Here is a 6,681-nt window from a genome sequence, read left to right as displayed (position 1 = left end):
TGGAGTGCAGTTCGGGGACCCCATCTTCCGTTGCCCTCCGGCGTCTGCCCCGTCGACGGCCACGTCGGCGGCTGGGACGAGGATGGGTGGCACGCTGCCCCATCCACCCGCAGTCCTCGACCAGCCCCAGCTGCCGACACTGCTGCGGTTCAAGGTCCGGTGGCCTGGGTTTTCCGGAACCGCTCCTTGTCCTGCCCGGACTGGAACGCCACTGTCATTGTGCCACGGGAGAGGGCTGGCCCAGCCGCGTCCAACCGGGCACCACAGCGATGGCAGCAGTGCTTGGCCGGACCAGACTGGTCCTGGCAATCATCCTCCGTGGACAGCTGCAGGCTGAGTTGGTCGGAAAACTCCCGCTCCGCCCGTTCCGCTACGTCGAGGGCCACATCGAGGGTCGGGGGCATGATGAGGCGGACGTGCTGCCCCAGCTGCGGCGGGTTTAGTCCCTGAAGGAATGCATGAAGGGCTAGCTCATCTCTAGCCGCAGCAGGGAAGTCGGGGTAGCCACACCGGGCGTAGAACTGAATGTCCGCTGCGTAGGCCCCCCAAGCGTTCCCCCTCCCGGCGGCGGCGGCGGTTGGTTAGCAGCTCCCGGCTGTGGTTCATGGCCGCCCGCTGCCCGAAACGCCTCTCCAATGCCCGGATCAGGGCCCGGAGGTCCCGTTGGTCCTCTGGGGCCAGGTCCATGAGCGCCTGCACCGCCGTCCCCTCCAACGCGAGGGCGAGGTGGACAACCGCCTCCCCGGCCCCCCAGCGATTGTGCCACTCAACCAGCCGGAACTGGGCAAGGTACAGCTCAAGCTGCGTTGCCCCGGAGAACTTCGGCAGCCTCACCGCCGTCCTTGCCACCAGGGGGCGGTTGACAGCTGCCATTTCTCCGTCCGTGGGCCGCTGCGCTCCCACAACGCAGGGTGCGTCGGCGTCGGTTGGGGCTTCCATGGGCTCGACCGTCAATCCCAATCCTTTATCCGCTTGCGCAGGCCAATCCCACTTCTGACACCAATGTGGCGAGCAGCACGGGAAGGATGAGACGGGAGCCCAGGTTCAACCAATTATGCAGTTCTGTGCCCCATACACCGCACGACTACGGACTGCCTTTATTAACGACCCACGAACATAACAGAAACACAGCACACCTGACCAACACACACAACACTCTCACTAATGGTCGCGATCACACAACAATGGATCTACACACAGTTAACACACAACCAAATAACACCCTGAACCCATTAACCCAACTTAACCTAGTAACAAACAAGGACTTAAAACCCCTTTCTCATCTCATTTTCGTCCGCTTATCCGGGGTCGCGTCGCGGGGGGAGCAGCTCAAGCAGGGGGCCCCAGACTTCCCTTTCCCGGGCCACATTGACCAGCTCTGACGGGGGGATCCCGAGGCGTTCCCAGGCCAGTGTTGAGATATAATCTCTCCACCTAGTCCTGGGTCTTCCCCGAGGTCTCCTCCCCACTGGACGTGCCTGAAACACCTCCCAAGGAAGGCGCCCAGTGGGCATCCTTACCAGATGCCCGAACCACCTCAGCTGACTCCTTTCTAAGTAAAGGAGCAGCGGCTCTAATCTGAGTTCCTCACGGATGGCTGAGCTTCTCACCCTATCCCTAAGGGAGACGCCAGCCACCCTTCTGAGAAAACTCATCTCGGCCACTTGTACCTGCGATCTCGTCCTTTCGGTCATCACCCAGCCCTCATGACCATAGGTGAGGATAGGAACGAAGATCGACCGGTAGATCGAGAGCTTTGCCTTGCGGCTCAGCTCTCTTTTCGTTACAACGGTGCGGTAAAGCGAATGCAATACCGCCCCCGCTGCTCCGATTCTCCGGCCAATCTCACGCTCCATAGTACCCTCACTCGCGAACAAGACCCCGAGGTACTTGAACTCCTTCACTTGGGCTAAGGACTCATTTCCTACCCGGAGTTGTTTGTTTCATGACAAACTCCCCATCAGGAACATCTGTCCATTATGTGCCGCCCCCACTATCTACCCCGTGAGTTCACCGCAATCATCACCACCGCGGTTTACATCCCCCCACAAGCCAACACAGATACTGCCATATCCGAGCTGCAGGAGGTGATAAACAAACAACATCGTCATCCGGCAGCTGCTATCATCGTTCTCGGTGATTTTAACAAAGCCAAACTTTCCCGGGGCCTGCCTGAATTTAAACAGCATATCCACTTCCCGACGCGAGGAGACAACACCTTGGATCACTGCTACACTCCGTTCAAGGACAGCTACAAGGCTATCCCCCTGCCTGCATTCGGAAAGTCCGATCACGTTGCCATCTTCCTTCTCCCTAAATACAAGCAAAAGATCCTTAACGAAGCTGTGGTGACTAAAGAAGTAAAACGTTGGAATGACCAATCAGAAGGCTTGCTGCAAGACGCGCTTGACAACGCTGACTGGGAAATGTTCCGGGAGTCCTCCGACAACGTATGTGAGTTTGCGGAAGTGGTCGGGAACTACATACACCTACTGGTAAATGACATTATACCATCAGTCAAAATACAAGTTTTCCCAAATCAGAAGCCATGGGTAGATGGAACTGTCAGGGCAGCACTTTCAGCGCGTACTGCTGCCTATAATGTTGGGATTACTACGGGGGACATGTTGGACTACAAAGTGGCTGCTTATGGCCTAAGGAAGGTCGTAAATGCTGCAAAGTGCCGATATAAGGACAAAGTGGAAGCCGACTTCACCGCTGGTGACCCCGCTAGTGTGTGGAAGGGCCTGCGAATAATGACAGACTTTAAGAACAAGGCCGGCTCGGTGTGTAGCTCTGACCCCTCCCTTGCTGATGAACTCAACACTTTCTTTGCACGGTTTGAGATGGAGAGTGAAGATCATAACTCAATTGCAGTCATGGCCGACATGTTTGGGAATAACACCAAACCCCCCTTCATAGTAAGTGAGAGTGATGTGAGGAGGGTGTTCAAAGGGGTAAATGGGAAAAAGGCTGCCGGGCCTGACCAGATCCCTGAAAGGGTCCTTAAATCCTGTGCTGACCAACTAGCTCCAGTGTACACCATGATCTTTAATACATCCCTGGCCCAAGCTGTCGTCCCATCTTGCTTTAAAAAGTATATCATTGTACCGGTGCCCAAAAATAGTAAACCATCATGTTTGAACGATTACCGTCCAGTGGCCCTGACCTCTGCAGTGATGAAATGTTTCGAAAGGCTGGTGAAAAATTACATCTGCACCTCCCTGCCAAACTCGTTCGACCCCCTCCAGTTTGCTTACAAAGCAAACAGAAGCAGAGACGATGCCATCTCCAACCTGCTAAACACCACTCTTACTCATCTGGATGGTGGGGGGGGGGAACTATGTGAGGATGCTGTTCATTGATTACAGTTCAGCTTTCAATACCATAGTCCCCCTCCGCCTGATCGACAAGATGAGGTCGCTGGGGATCAACACCCAAATGTGCAACTGGGTGCTCAGCTTCCTTACTGACCGCCCCCAGGTGGTGAAAGTGGAGGGTGGTGTAACCTCTGGGCCGCTGACCCTCAACATCGGTTCCCCCCAGGGCTGTGTTCTGAGCCCGCTGCTGTACAACATCTACACTTATGACTGCACAGCCTCCGGAAGTTCAACCTCCATCATTCAATTTGCAGACGACACTGTGGTGCTGGGTCTTATCTCTGATAACAACGAGCAGCCCTACCAGAACCAAGTGGCAGACCTGGCACTGTGGTGTCAGTCCAACAATTTGGCCCTAAATATAAAAAAGACAAAGGAAATGGTGGTGGACTTCCGGCGGAAGCAGGACAGCGGGTTCACCCCCCTCATCATCAACGGGGAGCCTGTGGAGAGGGTTATAGTTTTAAGTACCTGGGTGTGCACATCACTGAAGACCTAACCTGGACCCTCCACACACAACATGTGACAAAGTCATCTAGGCAGCGACTGTACTTCCTCCGGAGGCTGAGGAAATTCAAGGTCTCCCCTTCCATCCTGAAGACCTTCTACTCCTCAGCCGTGGAGAGCGTCCTCACAGGATGCATCTCCGTCTGGTACGGAAGCTGTACCGCTCAAGACCAGGCCAACCTACAGAGGGTGGTGCGCTCAGCTGAGCGGACTATCAGAGCGTCCCTACCCAACGTGAAGGACATCTACCACAAGAGGGCGGAGTCGAGGGCAAAAAACATCAGGAGGGATGACGCACACCCCAATGCCAGCCTCTTCACCCTGCTGCCGTCGGGTAGACGCCTACGAAGCCTTAACTCAAGGACTGAGAGACTTAAGAGAAGTTTTTATCCACAGGCAGTGAGACACTTGAATTCAAATTTTTAATTCAACACCTTATTTTTAAATTTTATTTTATTTACATTTTTTATTTTATCTAAAATAAAAAAAATAAAAATTAACTAATTTATTTTATTTTATATTTTTATTTATTTTTGCACAGTGTGGAGCATTGACCCTTTAACATTTCACTTCAATTTATTGTATGTGACAAATAAAAACACTTGAACTTGAACTTGAACTTGAGTAAGCAATCCATCGGTTTCCTGCTAAGAGTCATGGCCTCAGATTTAGCGGTGCTGGTCCTCATCCCAGCCGCTTCACACTCGGCCGCCAGCCGATCCAGTGAGTGCTGAAGGTCACAGGCCGATGATCCAATGAGGACCACATCATCTGCAAAAAGCAGTGACGAGATCCTCAGACCACCGAACTGCAACCCCTCCCCACCACGACTACGCCTCGATATCCTGTCCATGTATATCACAAACAGGATTGGTGACAAGGCGCAGCCCTGGCGGAGACCAGCACCCACTGAGAACGAAACTGACTGGCTGCCGAGGACGCGAACACAGCTCTCGCTTTGGGAGTACAGAGATTGGATGGCCCTGAGGATAGACCCCCTTACCCCATACTCCCGCAGCACCTCCCACAGTTTCTCCCGGGGGACCCGGTCATACGCCTTCTCCAGATCCACAAAACACATGTAGACCGGATGGGCATACTCCCAGGCCCCCTCCAGGATCCTTGCGAGAGTGAAGAGCTGGTCCGTAGTTCCACGTCCGGGGAGAAAACCGCATTGTTCCTCTTCAATCTGAGGTTCGACGATCGGCCGAACCCTCCTTTCCAGCACCTTGGAGTAGACTTTACCAGGGAGGCTGAGAAGTGTGATACCCCGGTAATTGGCACACACTCTCTGGTCCCCCTTTTTGAACAGGGGAACCACCACCCCGGTTTGCCACTCCTTTGGCACTGTACCCGACTCCCACGCGATGTTGAATAGGCGTGTCAACCATGACAGCCCCTCAACACCCAGAGCCTTTAGCATTTCTGGCTGGATCTCATCAATCCCTGGGGCTTTGCCACTGCGGAGATGTTTGACTACCTCAGTGACCTCCACCAGGGAAATTGACGACGAAACACCATCAACCTCGAACTCTGCCTTCAACATAGAGGGCGTGTTATTCGGATTCAGGAGTTCCTCAAAGTGTTCCTTCCAACGTCCGACGACCTCCTCAGTTGAGGTCAACAGAGTCCCATCCTTACTGTACACAGCTTGGATGGTTCCCCGTTTCCCCCTCCTGAGGTGCCGGATAGTCTTCCAGAAACACTTTGGTGCCGACCAAAGTCCTTCTCCATGGCCTCTCCGAACTTCTCCCACACCCGCTGCTTAGCCTCCGACACGGCAGCAGCTGCAGCCCTTCGGGCCTGTCGGTACCCTGCAACCGAGTCCGGAGTCCTCCAGGATATCATATCCCGGAAGGCCTCCTTCTTCAATCGGACGGCTTCCCTGACCACCGGTGTCCACCACGGTGTCCGAGGGTTACCGCCCCTTGAGGAGCCTAAGACCCTGAGGCCACAGCTAGCCACCGCAGCTTCAGCAATGGAGGCTTTGAACACCGCCCACTCCGGCTCAATGCCCCCAACCTCCACAGGAATGCCAGAAAAACTCCGCCGGAGGTGTGAGTTGAAGATACCTAGGATGGGGGCCTCCTCCAGACGGGGGCCTCCTCAGTTCACCCGCACTACTCGTTTGGGCTTACCAGGTCTATCCGGAAATTTCCCCCATTCCCTGATCCAACTCAGAACCAGATGGTGGTCGGTTGACAGTTCCGCCCCTCTCTTTAGTGTCCAAAACATGCGGCCTCAGATCAGATGACACGATCACAAAATCGATCATTGATCTTCGGCCTAGGGTACTCTGGTACCAGGTACACTTATGAGCACCCTTATGTTCGAACATGGTGTTTGTTATGGATAATCCATGACTAGCACAGAAGTCCAATAACAAACGACCGCTCGGGTTTAGATCAGGGAGACCGTTCCTCCCCACCACGCCTCTCCAGGTGTCTCCATCGTTGCCCACGTGGGCGTTGAAGTCACCCAGCAGAACTACGGAGTCCCCTACTGGAGCCCCATACAGGACTCCATTCAGGGTCTCCAAGAAGGCCGAGTACTCTGAGCTGCTGTTTGGTGCATACGCACAAACAAAAGTCAGAGTTTTCCCCCCTACAACCCTTAGGCGCAGGGAGGCGACCCTCTCGTCTACCGGGGTAAACTCCAACACCGCGGCGCTCAGCCGGGGATTTATGAGTATCCCCACACCCGCCCGGCGCCTCACGCCCTCGGCAACTCCGGAGAAGAATAGAGTCCAACCCTTATCCAGGAGTACGGTACCAGAGCTGAGACTGTGCGTGGA

This window comes from Gadus macrocephalus, chromosome 3 (genome assembly GCF_031168955.1).
Source record: "Gadus macrocephalus chromosome 3, ASM3116895v1".
Classification (NCBI taxonomy): domain Eukaryota; kingdom Metazoa; phylum Chordata; class Actinopteri; order Gadiformes; family Gadidae; genus Gadus; species Gadus macrocephalus.
Note: the sequence above shows the minus strand (reverse complement) of the source record.